Genomic DNA, 18,396 nt, shown 5'->3' with positions numbered 1-18,396 from the left:
GTAGCAGGAAAGCCTTCCTTAAAGTATACCTGTTGGTATAGGTCATTATTAATAAATATGATTTCACTGGGGATTGAACCCAGGACCTTCTGCGTGTAAAGCAGATGTGATAACCACTACACTATGAAACCAAGACGGAGGCTGTCCTCACATGGTTGGTCAAACTTGCAAGATCAAAAATTTTAGTTAAAACTTAGTAAAGAGTAATGAGCACAATGTCAAATAAACCTTTATATATCTATTTCAAATGAACATTTTACAATGTTTTTCAAGCTAATAATATTTATATTTGAAAAAAATATGCATTATTTCTAGCAACTTGAACATTTGTATTCTACTGACATGAGATTTAACAAGATTGTCTTGCTATGTATTTTCTTGACTTGTTATCAAGAGCTGCTTGCATATTTTGGTAAGACTTTGTAGAAATAAAATGCCTTTTAATGACATAATTCAAGTATACTGCTTAAAAAAAACTTGTAGATTAACAAAAATACTACCATTCCAAATGTTACATTTATCATCATTTTTGCTAAACTTGCAGATAAAAATTGGACATTTCTGTTTTCATTGAAAACAGATGACCTAAGAGTGAATGTTATAATACAACATAACATGATTGCAGCTTCTAATGTATTAACTTGATCACACCAACGCTCTGCAGCATTGAATGGTTGCTGGCATTGTCAGGTGAAAATTGAAGTACTGGGAAAAATGGCTACATGGAGATACTGGGTTGAGTGGCATCTTTTTCAATGGTTGGAAAACAGTAGTTAGAAATGATGCTACAATTCATATGTTAGCTTTAAATAGAAAAAAATGACACTTTGTTACCAATCTCTTTTACAATAACAAAATAAATTGAAACTTCTATAGTTCTTTAATCAGTTGTTTGCTGTATTATGATATTTTTTATGGTTAAAAGGTAAATGATTTTAGGATAAAATGTATTCTCATTAGCAGAGAAAGAATAGAGTTTATAATTGAACAAACAACACATCTAACATTGGATATTAGTAGAAAAGGCTTCTTAAAAGTGGAACTGATTGAATAAGTTCAGTATTGACAAATCTGGTTTCACTGGGGATTGAACCCAGAACCTTCCATGAGTAAAGCAGATGTGATAACCCTTACACTATGAAACCAAGATAGGTGGATGATGGGTGGCCAAGTTTGTATGATCACAAATGTGCATGATCACTTTGTTACCAATTTATTATACAATAACAAAATTAATTGAAACTTCTTTAGTTCTTTAATCAGTTGTTTGCTCTATTATGATAGTTTTTTATGGTTGAAAGCTAAATGTTTTTAAGATAAAATGTATTCTCATTAGCAGTGAAGAAACAGTTTGTAAGTGAACAAACAACATATTTCACATTGGGCAGTAGCAGGAAAGCCTTCCTTAAAGTATACCTGTTGGTATAGGTCATTATTAATAAATATGATTTCACTGGGGATTGAACCCAGGACTTTCTGCGTGTAAAGCAGACACGATAACCACTACACTATGAAACCAAGACGGAAGCTGTCCTCACATGGTTGGTCAAACTTGCAAGATCAAAAATTTTAGTTAAAACTTAGTAAAGAGTAATGAGCACAATGTCAAATAAACCTGTATGTATCTATTTCAAATGAACATTTTACAAAGTTTTTCAAGCTAATAATATTTATATTTGAAAAAAATATGCATTATTTCTAGCAACTTGAACATTTGTATTCTACTGACATGAGATTTAACAAGATTGTCTTGCTATCTATTTTCTTGCCTTGTTATCAAGAACTGCTTGCATATTTTGGTAAGACTTTGTAGAATAAAATGCCTTTTAATGACATAATTCAAGTATACTGCTTAAAAAAAATTTGTAGATTAACAAAAATACTACCATTCCAAATGTTAAATTTATCATCATTTTTGCTAAACTTGCAGATAAAAATTGGACATTTCTGTTTTCATTGAAAACAGATGACCTAAGAGTGAATGTTATAATACAACATAACATGATTGCAGCTTCTAATGTATTAACTTGATCACACCAACGCTCTGCAGCATTGGATGGTTACTGGCATTGTCAGGTGAAAATTGAAGAACTGGGAAAAGGGCTACATGGTGATACTGGGTTGAGTGGCATCTTTTTCAAAGGTTGGGAAAACAGTAGTTAGAAATGATGCTACAATTCATATGTTAGCTTTAATTAGAAAAAAATGACACTGTTACCTATCTCTTTTACAATAACAAAATAAATTGAAACTTCTTTAGTTCTTTAATCAGTTGTTTGCTGTATTATGATATTTTTTATGGTTAAAAGCTAAATGATTTTAGGATAAAATGTATTCTCATTAGCAGAGAAAGAATAGAGTTTATAATTGAACAAACAACACATCTAACATTGGATATTAGTAGGAAAGGCTTCTTAAAAGTGGACCAGATAGAATAAGTTCAGTATTGACAAATCTGGTTTCACTGGGGATTGAAGCCAGGAACTTCCATGAGTAAAGCAGATGTGATAACCCTTACACTATGAAACCAAGATAGGTGGATGATGGGTGGCCAAGTTTGTATGATCACAAATGTGCATGATCACTTTGTTACCAATTTATTATACAATAACAAAATAAATTGAAACTTCTTTAGTTCTTTAATCAGTTGTTTGCTCTTTTATGATAGTTTTTTATGGTTGAAAGCTAAATGTTTTTAAGATAAAATGTATTCTCATTAGCAGTGAAGAAACAGTTTGTAAGTGAACAAACAACATATTTCACATTGGGCAGTAGCAGGAAAGCCTTCCTTAAAGTATACCTGTTGGTATAGGTCATTATTAATAAATATGATTTCACTGGGGATTGAACCCAGGACCTTCTGCGTGTAAAGCAGATGTGATAACCACTACACTATGAAACCAAGACGGAGGCTGCTCTCACATGGTTGGTCAAACTTGCAAGATCAAAGATTTTAGTTAAAACTTAGTAAAGAGTAATGAGCACAATGTCAAATAAACCTGTATATATCTATTTCAAATGAACATTTTACAAAGTTTTTCAAGCTAATAATATTTATATTTGAAAGAAATATGCATTATTTCTAGCAACTTGAACATTTGTATTCTACTGACATGAGATTTAACAAGATTGTCTTGCTATGTATTTTCTTGCCTTGTTATCAAGAGCTGCTTGCATATTTTGGTAAGACTTTGTAGAAATAAAATGCCTTTTAATGACATAATTCAAGTATACTGCTTAAAAAAAACTTGTAGATTAACAAAAATACTACCATTCTAAATGTTAAATTTATCATCATTTTTGCTAAACTTGCAGATAAAAATTAGACATTTCTGTTTTCATTGAAAACAGATGACCTAAGAGTGAATGTTATAATACAACATAACATGATTGCAGCTTCTAATGTATTAACTTGATCACACCAACGCTCTGCAGCATTGGATGGTTGCTGGCATTGTCAGGTGAAAATTGAAGTACTGGGAAAAATGGCTACATGGAGATACTGGGTTGAGTGGCATCTTTTTCAATGGTTGGAAAACAGTAGTTAGAAATGATGCTACAATTCATATGTTAGCTTTAAATAGAAAAAAATGACACTTTGTTACCAATCTCTTTTACAATAACAAAATAAATTGAAACTTCTTTAGTTCTTTAATCAGTTGTTTGCTGTATTATGATATTTTTTATGGTTAAAAGCTAAATGATTTTAGGATAAAATGTATTCTCATTAGCAGAGAAAGAATAGAGTTTATAATTGAACAAACAACACATCTAACATTGGATATTAGTAGGAAAGGCTTCTTAAAAGTGGACCAGATAGAATAAGTTCAGTATTGACAAATCTGGTTTCACTGGGAATTGAAGCCAGGAACTTCCATGAGTAAAGCAGATGTGATAACCCTTACACTATGAAACCAAGATAGGTGGATGATGGGTGGCCAAGTTTATATGATCACAAATGTGCATGATCACTTTGTTACCAATTTATTATACAATAACAAAATAAATTGAAACTTCTTTAGTTCTTTAATCAGTTGTTTGCTCTATTATGATAGTTTTTTATGGTTGAAAGCTAAATGTTTTTAAGATAAAATGTATTCTCATTAGCAGTGAAGAAACAGTTTGTAAGTGAACAAACAACATCTTTCACATTGGGCAGTAGCAGGAAAGCCTTCCTTAAAGTATACCTGTTGGTATAGGTCATTATTAATAAATATGATTTCACTGGGGATTGAACCCAGGACCTTCTGCGTGTAAAGCAGATGTGATAACCACTACACTATGAAACCAAGACGGAGAATGTCCTCACATGGTTGGTCAAACTTGCAAGATCAAAAATTTTAGTTAAAACTTAGTAAAGAGTAATGAGCACAATGTCAAATAAACCTGTATATATCTATTTCAAATGAACATTTTACAAAGTTTTTCAAGCTAATAATATTTATATTTGAAAAAAATATGCATTATTTCTAGCAACTTGAACATTTGTATTCTACTGACATGAGATTTAACAAGATTGTCTTGCTATGTATTTTCTTGCCTTGTTATCAAGAGCTGCTTGCATATTTTGGTAAGACTTTGTAGAAATAAAATGCCTTTTAATGACATAATTCAAGTATACTGCTTAAAGAAAACTTGTAGATTAACAAAAATACTACCATTCTAAATGTTAAATTTATCATCATTTTTGCTAAACTTGCAGATAAAAATTAGACATTTCTGTTTTCATTGAAAACAGATGACCTAAGAGTGAATGTTATAATACAACATAACATGATTGCAGCTTCTAATGTATTAACTTGATCACACCAACGCTCTGCAGCATTGGATGGTTGCTGGCATTGTCAGGTGAAAATTGAAGTACTGGGAAAAGGGCTACATGGAGATACTGGGTTGAGTGGCATCTTTTTCAATGGTTGGAAAACAGTAGTTAGAAATGATGCTACAATTCATATGTTAGCTTTAATTAGAAAAAAATGACACTGTTACCTATCTCTTTTACAATAACAAAATAAATTGAAACTTCTATAGTTCTTTAATCAGTTGTTTGCTGTATTATGATATTTCTTATGGTTAAAAGCTAAGTGATTTTAGGATAAAATGTATTCTCATTAGCAGAGAAAGAATAGAGTTTATAATTGAACAAACAACACATCTAACATTGGATATTAGTAGGAAAGGCTTCTTAAAAGTGGACCAGATAGAATAAGTTCAGTATTGACAAATCTGGTTTCACTGGGGATTGAAGCCAGGAACTTCCATGAGTAAAGCAGATGTGATAACCCTTACACTATGAAACCAAGATAGGTGGATGATGTGTGGCCAAGTTTGTATGATCACAAATGTGCATGATCACTTTGTTACCAATTTATTATACAATAACAAAATAAATTGAAACTTCTTTAGTTCTTCAATCAGCTGTTTGCTCTATTATGATAGTTTTTTATGGTTGAATGCTAAATGTTTTTAAGATAAAATGTATTCTCATTAGCAGTGAAGAAACAGTTTGTAAGTGAACAAACAACATATTTCACATTGGGCAGTAGCAGGAAAGCCTTCCTTAAAGTATACCTGTTGGTATAGGTCATGATTAATAAATTTGATTTCACTGGGGATTGAACCCAGGACCTTCTGCGTGTAAAGCAGATGTGATAACCACTACACTATGAAACCAAGATGGAGGCTGTCCTCACATGGTTGGTCAAACTTGCATGATCAAATATTTTAGTTAAAACTTAGTAAAGAGTAATGAGCACAATGTCAAATAAACCTGTATATATCTATTTCAACTGAAACATTTTACAAAGCTTTTCAAGCTAATAATATTTATATTTGAAAAAAATATGCATTATTTCTAGCAACTTGAACATTTGTATTCTACTGACATGAGATTTAACAAGATTGTCTTGCTGTCTATTTTCTTGCCTTGTTATCAAGAACTGCTTGCATATTTTGGTAAGACTTTGTAGAAATAAAATGCCTTTTAATTACATAATTCAAGTATACTGCTTAAAAAAAACTTGTAGATTAACAAAAATACTACCATTCCAAATGTTAAATTTATCATCATTTTTGCTAAACTTGCAGATAAAAATTGGACATTTCTGTTTTCATTGAAAACAGATGACCTAAGAGTGAATGTTATAATACAACATAACATGATTGCAGCTTCTAATGTATTAACTTGATCACACCAACGCTCTGCAGCATTGGATGGTTACTGGCATTGTCAGGTGAAAATTGAAGTACTGGGAAAAGAACTACATGGTGATACTGGGTTGAGTGGCATCTTTTTCAAAGGTTGGGAAAACAGTAGTTAGGAATGATGCTACAATTCATATGTTAGCTTTAATTAAAAAAAATGACACTGTTACCTATCTCTTTTACAATAACAAAATAAATTGAATCTTCTTTAGTTCTTTAATCAGTTGTTTGCTGTATTATGATATTTTTTATGGTTAAAAGCTAAATGATTTTAGGATAAAATGTATTCTCATTAGCAGAGAAAGAACAGAGTTTATAATTGAACAAACAAAACATCTAACATTGGATATTAGTAGGAAAGGCTTCTTAAAAGTGGACCAGATAGAATAAGTTCAGTATTGACAAATTTGGTTTCACTGGGGATTGAACCCAGGACTTTCCACGAGTAAAGCAAATGTGATAACCCTTACGCTATGAAACCAAGATGAGTGGATCATGGGTGGCCAAGTTTGTATGATCACAAATGTGCATGATCACTTTGTTACCAATTTATTATACAATAACAAAATAAATTGAAACTTCTTTAGTTCTTCAATCAGCTGTTTGCTCTATTATGATAGTTTTTTATGGTTGAAAGGTAAATGTTTTTAAGATAAAATGTATTCTCATTAGCAGTGAAGAAACAGTTTGTAAGTGAACAAACAACATATTTCACATTGGGCAGTAGCAGGAAAGCCTTCCTTAAAGTATACCTGTTGGTATAGGTCATTATTAATAAATATGATTTCACTGGGGATTGAACCCAGGACCTTCTGCGTGTAAAGCAGATGTGATAACCACTACACTATGAAACCAAGACGGAGGCTGTTCTCACATGGTTGGTCAAACTTGCAAGATCAAAAATTTTAGTTACAACTTAGTAAAGAGTAATGAGCACAATGTCAAATAAACCTGTATATATCTATTTCAAATGAACATTTTACAAAGATTTTCAAGCTAATAATATTTATATTTGAAAAAAATATGCATTATTTCTAGCAACTTGAACATTTGTATTCTACTGACATGAGATTTAACAAGATTGTCTTGCTATGTATTTTCTTGCCTTGTTATCAAGAGCTGCTTGCATATTTTGGTAAGACTTTGTAGAAATAAAATGCCTTTTAATGACATAATTCAAGTATACTGCTTAAAAAAAAACTTGTAGATTAACAAAAATACTACCATTCTAAATGTTAAATTTATCATCATTTTTGCTAAACTTGCAGATAAAAATTAGACATTTCTGTTTTCATTGAAAACAGATGACCTAAGAGTGAATGTTATAATACAACATAACATGATTGCAGCTTCTAATGTATTAACTTGATCACACCAACCCTCTGCAGCATTGGATGGTTACTGGCATTGTCAGGTGAAAATTGAAGTACTGGGAAAAGGGCTACATGGTGATACTGGGTTGAGTGGCATCTTTTTCAAAGGTTGGGAAAACAGTAGTTAGAAATGATGCTACAATTCATATGTTAGCTTTAATTAGAAAAAAATGACACTGTTACCTATCTCTTTTACAATGACAAAATAAATTGAAACTTCTTTAGTTCTTTAATCAGTTGTTTGCTGTATTATGATATTTTTTATGGTTAAAAGCTAAATGATTTTAGGATAAAATGTATTCTCATTAGCAGAGAAAGAATAGAGTTTATAATTGAACAAACAAAACATCTAACATTGGATATTAGTAGGAAAGGCTTCTTAAAAGTGGACCAGATAGAATAAGTTCAGTATTGACAAATTTGGTTTCACTGGGGATTGAACCCAGGACTTTCCACGAGTAAAGCAAATGTGATAACCCTTACGCTATGAAACCAAGATGAGTGGATCTTGGGTGGCCAAGTTTGTATGATCACAAATGTGCATGATCACTTTGTTACCAATTTATTATACAATAACAAAATAAATTGAAACTTCTTTAGTTCTTCAATCAGCTGTTTGCTCTATTATGATAGTTTTTTATGGTTGAAAGGTAAATGTTTTTAAGATAAAATGTATTCTCATTAGCAGTGAAGAAACAGTTTGTAAGTGAACAAACAACATATTTCACATTGGGCAGTAGCAGGAAAGCCTTCCTTAAAGTATACCTGTTGGTATAGGTCATTATTAATAAATATGATTTCACTGGGGATTGAACCCAGGACCTTCTGCGTGTAAAGCAGATGTGATAACCACTACACTATGAAACCAAGATGGAGGCTGTTCTCACATGGTTGGTCAAACTTGCAAGATCAAAAATTTTAGTTACAACTTAGTAAAGAGTAATGAGCACAATGTCAAATAAACCTGTATATATCTATTTCAAATGAACATTTTACAAAGATTTTCAAGCTAATAATATTTATATTTGAAAAAAATATGCATTATTTCTAGCAACTTGAACATTTGTATTCTACTGACATGAGATTTAACAAGATTGTCTTGCTATGTATTTTCTTGCCTTGTTATCAAGAGCTGCTTGCATATTTTGGTAAGACTTTGTAGAAATAAAATGCCTTTTAATGACATAATTCAAGTATACTGCTTAAAAAAAAACTTGTAGATTAACAAAAATACTACCATTCTAAATGTTAAATTTATCATCATTTTTGCTAAACTTGCAGATAAAAATTAGACATTTCTGTTTTCATTGAAAACAGATGACCTAAGAGTGAATGTTATAATACAACATAACATGATTGCAGCTTCTAATGTATTAACTTGATCACACCAACGCTCTGCAGCATTGGATGGTTGCTGGCATTGTCAGGTGAAAATTTAAGTACTGGGAAAAGGGCTACATGGTGATACTGGGTTGAGTGGCATCTTTTTCAAAGGTTGGGAAAACAGTAGTTAGAAATGATGCTACAATTCATATGTTAGCTTTAATTAGAAAAAAATGACACTGTTACCTATCTCTTTTACAATAACAAAATAAATTGAAACTTCTTTAGTTCTTTAATCAGTTGTTTGCTGTATTATGATATTTTTTATGGTTAAAAGCTAAATGATTTTAGGATAAAATGTATTCTCATTAGCAGAGAAAGAATAGAGCTTATAATTGAACAAACAACACATCTAACATTGGATATTAGTAGGAAAGGCTTCTTAAAAGTGGACCAGATAGAATAAGTTTAGTATTGACAAATCTGGTTTCACTGGGAATTGAACCCAGGACCTTCCACGAGTAAAGCAGATGTGATAACCCTTACGCTATGAAACCAAGATGAGTGGATCATGGGTGGCCAAGTTTGTATGATCACAAATGTGCATGATCACTTTGTTACCAATTTATTATACAATAACAAAATAAATTGAAACTTCTTTAGTTCTTCAATCAGCTGTTTGCTCTATTATGATAGTTTTTTATGGTTGAAAGCTAAATGTTTTTAAGATAAAATGTATTCTCATTAGCAGTGAAGAAAACGTTTGTAAGTGAACAAACAACATATTTCACATTGGGCAGTAGCAGGAAAGCCTTCCTTAAAGTATACCTGTTGGTATAGATCATGATTAATAAATTTGATTTCACTGGGGATTGAACCCAGGACCTTCTGCGTGTAAAGCAGATGTGATAACCACTACACTATGAAACCAAGACGGAGGCTGTCCTCACATGGTTGGTCAAACTTGCAAGATCAAAAATTTTAGTTAAAACTTAGTAAAGAGTAATGAGCACAATGTCAAATAAACCTGTATATATCTATTTCAAATGAACATTTTACAAAGTTTTTCAAGCTAATAATATTTATATTTGAAAAAAATATGCATTATTTCTAGCAACTTGAACATTTGTATTCTACTGACATGAGATTTAACAAGATTGTCTTGCTATGTATTTTCTTGCCTTGTTATCAAGAGCTGCTTGCATATTTGGTAAGACTTTGTAGAAATAAAATGCCTTTTAATGACATAATTCAAGTATACTGCTTAAAAAAAACTTGTAGATTAACAAAAATACTACCATTCTAAATGTTAAATTTATCATCATTTTTGCTAAACTTGCAGATAAAAATTAGACATTTCTGTTTTCATTGAAAACAGATGACCTAAGAGTGAATGTTATAATACAACATAACATGATTGCAGCTTCTAATGTATTAACTTGATCACACCAACGCTCTGCAGCATTGGATGGTTGCTGGCATTGTCAGGTGAAAATTGAAGTACTGGGAAAAATGGCTACATGGAGATACTGGGTTGAGTGGCATCTTTTTCAATGGTTGGAAAACAGTAGTTAGAAATGATGCTACAATTCATATGTTAGCTTTAAATAGAAAAAAATGACACTTTGTTACCAATCTCTTTTACAATAACAAAATAAATTGAAACTTCTATAGTTCTTTAATCAGTTGTTTGCTGTATTATGATATTTTTTATGGTTATAAGCTAAATGATTTTAGGATAAAATGTATTCTCATTAGCAGAGAAAGAATAGAGTTTATAATTGAACAAACAACACATCTAACATTGGATATTAGTAGGAAAGGCTTCTTAAAAGTGGACCAGATTGAATAATTTCTGTATTGACAAATCTGGTTTCACTGGGGATTGAACCCAGTACCTTCCATGAGTAAAGGAGATGTGATATCCCTTACACTATGAAACCAAGATGAGAGGATCATGGGTGGCCAAGTTTGTATGATCACAAAAGTGCATGATCACTTTGTTACCAATTTTTTATACAATAACAAAATAACTTCAAACTTCTTTAGTTCTTTAATCAGTTGTTTGCTCTATTATGATAGTTTTTTGTGGTTGAAAGCTAAATGTTTTTAAGATAAAATGTATTCTCATTAGCAGTGAAGAAACAGTTTGTAAGTGAACAAACAACATATTTCACATTGGGCAGTAGCAGGAAAGAATTCCTTAAAGTATACCTGTTGGTATAGGTCATTATTAATAAATATGATTTCACTGGGGATTGAACCCAGGACCTTCTGCGTGTAAAGCAGATGTGATAACCACTACACTATGAAACCAAGACGGAAGCTGTCCTCACATGGTTGGTCAAACTTGCAAGATCAAAAATTTTAGTTAAAACTTAGTAAAGAGTAATGAGCACAATGTCAAATAAACCTGTATATATCTATTTCAAATGAACATTTTACAAAGTTTTTCAAGCTAATAATATTTATATTTGAAAAAAATATGCATTATTTCTAGCAACTTGAACATTTGTATTCTACTGACATGAGATTTAACAAGATTGTCTTGCTATCTATTTTCTTGTCTTGTTATCAAGAACTGCTTGCATATTTTGGTAAGACTTTGTAGAAATAAAATGCATTTTAATGACATAATTCAAGTATACTGCTTAAAATTTTTTTGTAGATTAACAAAAATACTACCATTCCAAATGTTAAATTTATCATCATTTTTGCTAAACTTGCAGATAAAAATTGGACATTTCTGTTTTCATTGAAAACAGATGACCTAAGAGTGAATGTTATAATACAACATAACATGATTGCAGCTTCTAATGTATTAACTTGATCACACCAACCCTCTGCAGCATTGGATGGTTACTGGCATTGTCAGGTGAAAATTGAAGAACTGGGAAAAGGGCTACATGGTGATACTGGGTTGAGTGGCATCTTTTTCAAAGGTTGGGAAAACAGTAGTTAGAAATGATGCTACAATTCATATGTTAGCTTTAATTAGAAAAAAATGACACTGTTACCTATCTCTTTTACAATAACAAAATAAATTGAAACTTCTTTAGTTCTTTAATCAGTTGTTTGCTGTATTATGATATTTTTTATGGTTAAAAGCTAAATGATTTTAGGATAAAATGTATTCTCATTAGCAGAGAAAGAATAGAGTTTATAATTGAACAAACAACACATCTAACATTGGATATTAGTAGGAAAGGCTTCTTAAAAGTGGACCAGATAGAATAAGTTCAGTATTGACAAATCTGGTTTCACTGGGGATTGAAGCCAGGAACTTCCATGAGTAAAGCAGATGTGATAACCCTTACACTATGAAACCAAGATAGGTGGATGATGGGTGGCCAAGTTTGTATGATCACAAATGTGCATGATCACATTGTTACCAATTTATTATACAATAACAAAATAAATTGAAACTTCTTTAGTTCTTTAATCAGTTGTTTGCTCTATTATGATAGTTTTTTATGGTTGAAAGCTAAATGTTTTTAAGATAAAATGTATTCTCATTAGCAGTGAAGAAACAGTTTGTAAGTGAACAAACAACATATTTCACATTGGGCAGTAGCAGGAAAGCCTTCCTTAAAGTATACCTGTTGGTATAAGTCATTATTAATAAATATGATTTCACTGGGAATTGAACCCAGGACCTTCTGCGTGTAAAGCAGATGTGATAACCACTACACTATGAAACCAGGACGGAGGCTGTTCTCACATGGTTGGTCAAACTTGCAAGATCAAAAATTTTAGTTAAAACTTAGTAAAGAGTAATGAGCACAATGTCAAATAAACCTGTATATATCTATTTCAAATGAAACATTTTACAAAGCTTTTCAAGCTAATAATATTTATATTTGAAAAAAATATGCATTATTTCTAGCAACTTGAACATTTGTATTCTACTGACATGAGATTTAACAAGATTGTCTTGCTATCCTATTTTCTTGCCTTGTTATCAAGAACTGCTTGCATATTTTGGTAAGACTTTGTAGAAATAAAATGCCTTTTAATGACATAATTCAAGTATACTGCTTAAAAAAATTTTTTGTAGATTAACAAAAATACTACCATTCCAAATGTTAAATTTATCATCATTTTTGCTAAACTTGCTGATAAAAATTGGACATTTCTGTTTTCATTGAAAACAGATGACCTAAGAGTGAATGTTATAATACAACATAACATGATTGCAGCTTCTAATGTATTAACTTGATCACACCAACCCTCTGCAGCATTGGATGGTTACTGGCATTGTCAGGTGAAAATTGAAGTACTGGGAAAAGGGCTACATGGTGATACTGGGTTGAGTGGCATCTTTTTCAAAGGTTGGGAAAACAGTAGTTAGAAATGATGCTACAATTCATATGTTAGCTTTAATTAGAAAAAAATGACACTGTTACCTATCTCTTTTACAATGACAAAATAAATTGAAACTTCTTTAGTTCTTTAATCAGTTGTTTGCTGTATTATGATATTTTTTATGGTTAAAAGCTAAATGATTTTAGGATAAAATGTATTCTCATTAGCAGAGAAAGAATAGAGTTTATAATTGAACAAACAACACATCTAACATTGGATATTAGTAGGAAAGGCTTCTTAAAAGTGGACCAGATAGAATAAGTTCAGTATTGACCAATTTGGTTTCACTGGGGATTGAACCCAGGACTTTCCACGAGTAAAGCAAATGTGATAACCCTTACGCTATGAAACCAAGATGAGTGGATCATGGGTGGCCAAGTTTGTATGATCACAAATGTGCATGATCACTTTGTTGCCAATTTATTATACAATAACAAAATAAATTGAAACTTCTTTAGTTCTTCAATCAGCTGTTTGCTCTATTATGATAGTTTTTTATGGTTGAAAGGTAAATGTTTTTAAGATAAAATGTATTCTCATTAGCAGTGAAGAAACAGTTTGTAAGTGAACAAACAACATATTTCACATTGGGCAGTAGCAGGAAAGTCTTCCTTAAAGTATACCTGTTGGTATAGGTCATTATTAATAATTATGATTTCACTGGGGATTGAACCCAGGACCTTCTGCGTGTAAAGCAGATGTGATAACCACTACACTATGAAACCAAGACGGAGGCTGTTCTCACATGGTTGGTCAAACTTGCAAAATCAAAAATTTTAGTTACAACTTAGTAAAGAGTAATGAGCACAATGTCAAATAAACCTGTATATATCTATTTCAAATGAACATTTTACAAAGATTTTCAAGCTAATAATATTTATATTTGAAAAAAATATGCATTATTTCTAGCAACTTGAACATTTGTATTCTACTGACATGAGATTTAACAAGATTGTCTTGCTATGTATTTTCTTGCCTTGTTATCAAGAGCTGCTTGCATATTTTGGTAAGACTTTGTAGAAATAAAATGCCTTTTAATGACATAATTCAAGTATACTGCTTAAAAAAAAACTTGTAGATTAACAAAAATACTACCATTCTAAATGTTAAATTTATCATCATTTTTGCTAAACTTGCAGATAAAAATTAGACATTTCTGTTTTCATTGAAAACAGATGACCTAAGAGTGAATGTTATAATACAACATAACATGATTGCAGCTTCTAATGTATTAACTTGATCACACCAACGCTCTGCAGCATTGGATGGTTGCTGGCATTGTCAGGTGAAAATTTAAGTACTGGGAAAAGGGCTACATGGTGATACTGGGTTGAGTGGCATCTTTTTCAAAGGTTGGGAAAACAGTAGTTAGAAATGATGCTACAATTCATATGTTAGCTTTAATTAGAAAAAACTGACACTGTTACCTATCTCTTTTACAATAACAAAATAAATTGAAACTTCTTTAGTTCTTTAATCAGTTGTTTGCTGTATTATGATATTTTTTATGGTTAAAAGCTAAATGATTTTAGGATAAAATGTATTCTCATTAGCAGAGAAAGAATAGAGCTTATAATTGAACAAACAACACATCTAACATTGGATATTAGTAGGAAAGGCTTCTTAAAAGTGGACCAGATAGAATAAGTTCAGTATTGACAAATCTGGTTTCACTGGGAATTGAACCCAGGACCTTCCACGAGTAAAGCAGATGTGATAACCCTTACGCTATGAAACCAAGATGATTGGATCATGGGTGGCCAAGTTTGTATGATCACAAATGTGCATGATCACTTTGTTACCAATTTATTATACAATAACAAAATAAATTTAAACTTCTTTAGTTCTTCAATCAGCTGTTTGCTCTATTATGATAGTTTTTTATGGTTGAAAGCTAAATGTTTTTAAGATAAAATGTATTCTCATTAGCAGTGAAGAAACAGTTTGTAATTGAACAAACAACATATTTCACATTGGGCAGTAGCAGGAAAGCCTTCCTTAAAGTATACCTGTTGGTATAGGTCATGATTAATAAATTTGATTTCACTGGGGATTGACCCCAGGAACTTCTGCGTGTAAAGCAGATGTGATAACCACTACACTATGAAACAAAGACGGAGGCTGTCCTCACATGGTTGGTCAAACTTGCAAGATCAAAAATTTTAGTTAAAACTTAGTAAAGAGTAATTATTTTATTATTTATTTATTAACAGTTTCTTATATAGCGCAGCATATTCCGTTGCGCTTTACAATTGGAAACATTGATAGAACAAAACAGGGTAATAACAGACAGACAGAGGTAAGAGGGCCCTGCTTGCAAGCTTACAATCTATAGGGAAACAGGCATTGATACACAAGGATAGGTGCTATATATATTGCAATTTGGTCTGGCCAGAATGCAGAGTTTCTTGGTGGGCTGCTTGATCCAGTCACATAGGAATGTCGGCAAAATGTCAGGAGTATGTGAAAGAAAGACAATATGTGAGGTTATGTATGGACTGTGAGAGGGGATGTGATAAGACATGGAAGCTATGAAGGTTATGTGGTCGGTTCTGGAGTCTGATAAGCTTGTCTGAAGAGGTGAGTTTTCAGGGAACGCTTGAAGGATTGAAGAGTAGAGGTAAGTCTTATTGTGTGTGGTAAGGCATTCCATAGAGTAGGTGCAGCCCGAAGAAAGTCCTGTAACCGTAAATGGGAGCAAGTAATGCGTGGGGATGAGAGACGCAGTTCTTGTGCTGAGCGGAGAGGTCGGGTTGGGAGATATTTTGAGATGAGTGAAGAGATGTATGTTGGTGTAATTCGGTTAATGGCCTTATGTGTAAGTAACAGTATTTTGTATTGAATACGGTAGAAAACTGGCAACCAATGGAGGGACTGACAGAGCGGGGCAGCAGATGATGAACGTTTGGCAAGGAAGATAAGCCTCGCAGCTGCATTCATAATGGATTGTAATGGCGATAGCCTGTTTTTGGGAAGACCAGTAAGGAGACTATTGCAATAGTCAATGCGGGAAATAATGAGTGCATGGATTAGAGTTTTTGAAGTGTCTTGTGTGAGATATGGTCGAATTTTGTATATGTTTTTTAGATGTATGTAACATGATTTTGAGACAGATTGAATGTGGGGAACAAAGGACAATTCAGAATCAAGGATGACACCAAGGCAGCGAGCTTGCGGGGTGGGGTGGATTGTTGAGTTATCAACAGTGATAAAGAGATCAGATTGGTAACTGTTATTGGCCGGTGGAAATATAATTAATTCTGTTTTAGAAATATTAAGTTTCAGGTAGCGAGATGACATCCAAGATGAAATGGCAGAAATACATTCAGTGACACGGACCAATACAGATGGTGATAAATCTGGAGAGGATAGGTAGATTTGAGTATCATCCACATACAGATGGTACTGAAATCCAAAAGAGCGGATTAGTTTGCCAAGAGAGGTGGTATAGATTGAGAATAGCAAAGGACCTAAGACAGAGCCTTGCGGTACTCCAACTGATAGAGGTAGCGAAGAGGAGGCAGAATCAGAAAAACGAACAGAAAAAGAGCGATCAGATAGGTAATGAGCACAATGTCAAATAAACCTGTATATATCTATTTCAAATGAACATTTTACAAAGTTTTTCAAGCTAATAATATTTATATTTGAAAAAAATATGCATTATTTCTAGCAACTTGAACATTTGTATTCTACTGACATGAGATTTAACAAGATTGTCTTGCTATCTATTTTCTTGTATTGTTATCAAGAGCTGCTTGCATATTTTGGTAAGATTTTGTAGAAATAAAATGCCTTTTAATGACATAATTCAAGTATACTGCTTAAAAAAAACTTGTAGATTAACAAAAATACTACCATTCTAAATGTTAAATTTATCATCATTTTTGCTAAACTTGCAGATAAAAATTAGACATTTCTGTTTTCATTGAAAACAGATGACCTAAGAGTGAATGTTATAATACAACATAACATGATTGCAGCTTCTAATGTATTAACTTGATCACACCAACGCTCTGCAGCATTGGATGGTTGCTGGCATTGTCAGGTGAAAATTGAAGTACTGGGAAAAATGGCTACATGGAGATACTGGGTTGAGTGGCATCTTTTTCAAAGGTTGGGAAAACAGTAGTTAGAAATGATGCTACAATTCATATGTTAGCTTTAATTAGAAAAAAACGACACTTTGTTACCAATCTCTTTTACAATAACAAAATAAATTGAAACTTCTTTAGTTCTTTAATCAGTTGTTTGCTGTATTATGATATTTTTTATGGTTAAAAGCTAAATGATTGTAGGATAAAATTTATTCTCATTAGCAGAGAAAGAATAGAGTTTATAATTGAACAAACAACACATCTAACATTGGATATTAGTAGGAAAGGCTTCTTAAAAGTGGACCAGATTGAATAATTTCTGTATTGACAAATCTGGTTTCACTGGGGATTGAACCCAGTACCTTCTATGAGTAAAGCAGATGTGATATCCCTTACACTATGAAACCAAGATGAGAGGATCATGGGTGGCCAAGTTTGTATGATCACAAAAGTGCATGATCACTTTGTTACCAATTTTTTATACAATAACAAAATAACTTCAAACTTCTTTAGTTCTTTAATCAGTTGTTTGCTCTATTATGATAGTTTTTTGTGGTTGAAAGCTAAATGTTTTTAAGATAAAATGTATTCTCATTAGCAGTGAAGAAACAGTTTGTAAGTGAACAAACAACATATTTCACATTGGGCAGTAGCAGGAAAGAATTCCTTAAAGTATACCTGTTGGTATAGGTCATTATTAATAAATATGATTTCACTGGAGATTGAACCCAGGACCTTCTGCGTGTAAAGCAGATGTGAAAACCACTACACTATGAAACCAAGACGGAAGCTGTCCTCACATGGTTGGTCAAACTTGCAAGATCAAAAATTTTAGTTAAAACTTAGTAAAGAGTAATGAGCACAATGTCAAATAAACCTGTATATATCTATTTCAAATGAACATTTTACAAAGTTTTTCAAGCTAATAATATTTATATTTGAAAAAAATATGCATTATTTCTAGCAACTTGAACATTTGTATTCTACTGACATGAGATTTAACAAGATTGTCTTGCTATCTATTTTCTTGTCTT

At 32.0% G+C, this 18,396-nt stretch overlaps 13 non-coding genes across 13 annotated transcripts; all 13 read right to left on the bottom strand.

The window, feature by feature from the left end:
• Positions 1–58: 58 nt before the first annotated feature.
• TRNAV-UAC (transfer RNA valine (anticodon UAC)) lies at positions 59–131 on the bottom strand. The gene has a single exon. It is a non-coding gene; the product is annotated as a tRNA-Val (tRNA).
• Positions 132–1,445: 1,314 nt separating this feature from the next.
• TRNAV-UAC (transfer RNA valine (anticodon UAC)) lies at positions 1,446–1,518 on the bottom strand. Its single transcript has one exon. It is a non-coding gene; the product is annotated as a tRNA-Val (tRNA).
• Positions 1,519–2,829: 1,311 nt separating this feature from the next.
• TRNAV-UAC (transfer RNA valine (anticodon UAC)) lies at positions 2,830–2,902 on the bottom strand. Its single transcript has one exon. It is a non-coding gene; the product is annotated as a tRNA-Val (tRNA).
• A 1,314-nt stretch (positions 2,903–4,216) lies between these two features.
• Positions 4,217–4,289, bottom strand: TRNAV-UAC (transfer RNA valine (anticodon UAC)). The gene has a single exon. It is a non-coding gene; the product is annotated as a tRNA-Val (tRNA).
• A 1,311-nt stretch (positions 4,290–5,600) lies between these two features.
• TRNAV-UAC (transfer RNA valine (anticodon UAC)) lies at positions 5,601–5,673 on the bottom strand. The gene has a single exon. It is a non-coding gene; the product is annotated as a tRNA-Val (tRNA).
• A 1,312-nt stretch (positions 5,674–6,985) lies between these two features.
• On the bottom strand, positions 6,986–7,058 carry TRNAV-UAC (transfer RNA valine (anticodon UAC)). Its single transcript has one exon. It is a non-coding gene; the product is annotated as a tRNA-Val (tRNA).
• Positions 7,059–8,371: 1,313 nt separating this feature from the next.
• TRNAV-UAC (transfer RNA valine (anticodon UAC)) lies at positions 8,372–8,444 on the bottom strand. Its single transcript has one exon. It is a non-coding gene; the product is annotated as a tRNA-Val (tRNA).
• A 1,313-nt stretch (positions 8,445–9,757) lies between these two features.
• Positions 9,758–9,830, bottom strand: TRNAV-UAC (transfer RNA valine (anticodon UAC)). The gene has a single exon. It is a non-coding gene; the product is annotated as a tRNA-Val (tRNA).
• Positions 9,831–11,143: 1,313 nt separating this feature from the next.
• TRNAV-UAC (transfer RNA valine (anticodon UAC)) lies at positions 11,144–11,216 on the bottom strand. Its single transcript has one exon. It is a non-coding gene; the product is annotated as a tRNA-Val (tRNA).
• A 1,312-nt stretch (positions 11,217–12,528) lies between these two features.
• On the bottom strand, positions 12,529–12,601 carry TRNAV-UAC (transfer RNA valine (anticodon UAC)). The gene has a single exon. It is a non-coding gene; the product is annotated as a tRNA-Val (tRNA).
• A 1,316-nt stretch (positions 12,602–13,917) lies between these two features.
• Positions 13,918–13,990, bottom strand: TRNAV-UAC (transfer RNA valine (anticodon UAC)). Its single transcript has one exon. It is a non-coding gene; the product is annotated as a tRNA-Val (tRNA).
• Positions 13,991–15,302: 1,312 nt separating this feature from the next.
• On the bottom strand, positions 15,303–15,376 carry TRNAV-UAC (transfer RNA valine (anticodon UAC)). Its single transcript has one exon. It is a non-coding gene; the product is annotated as a tRNA-Val (tRNA).
• A 2,693-nt stretch (positions 15,377–18,069) lies between these two features.
• On the bottom strand, positions 18,070–18,142 carry TRNAV-UAC (transfer RNA valine (anticodon UAC)). Its single transcript has one exon. It is a non-coding gene; the product is annotated as a tRNA-Val (tRNA).
• Positions 18,143–18,396: the final 254 nt, after the last annotated feature.

Source organism: Taudactylus pleione, unplaced genomic scaffold (assembly GCF_031769625.1).
Source record: "Taudactylus pleione unplaced genomic scaffold, aTauple2 ptg000085l, whole genome shotgun sequence".
NCBI lineage: Eukaryota > Metazoa > Chordata > Amphibia > Anura > Myobatrachidae > Taudactylus > Taudactylus pleione.
The sequence above is the reverse complement of the archived record's forward strand: the minus strand, read 5'-3'. Positions and strand labels throughout refer to the sequence as shown.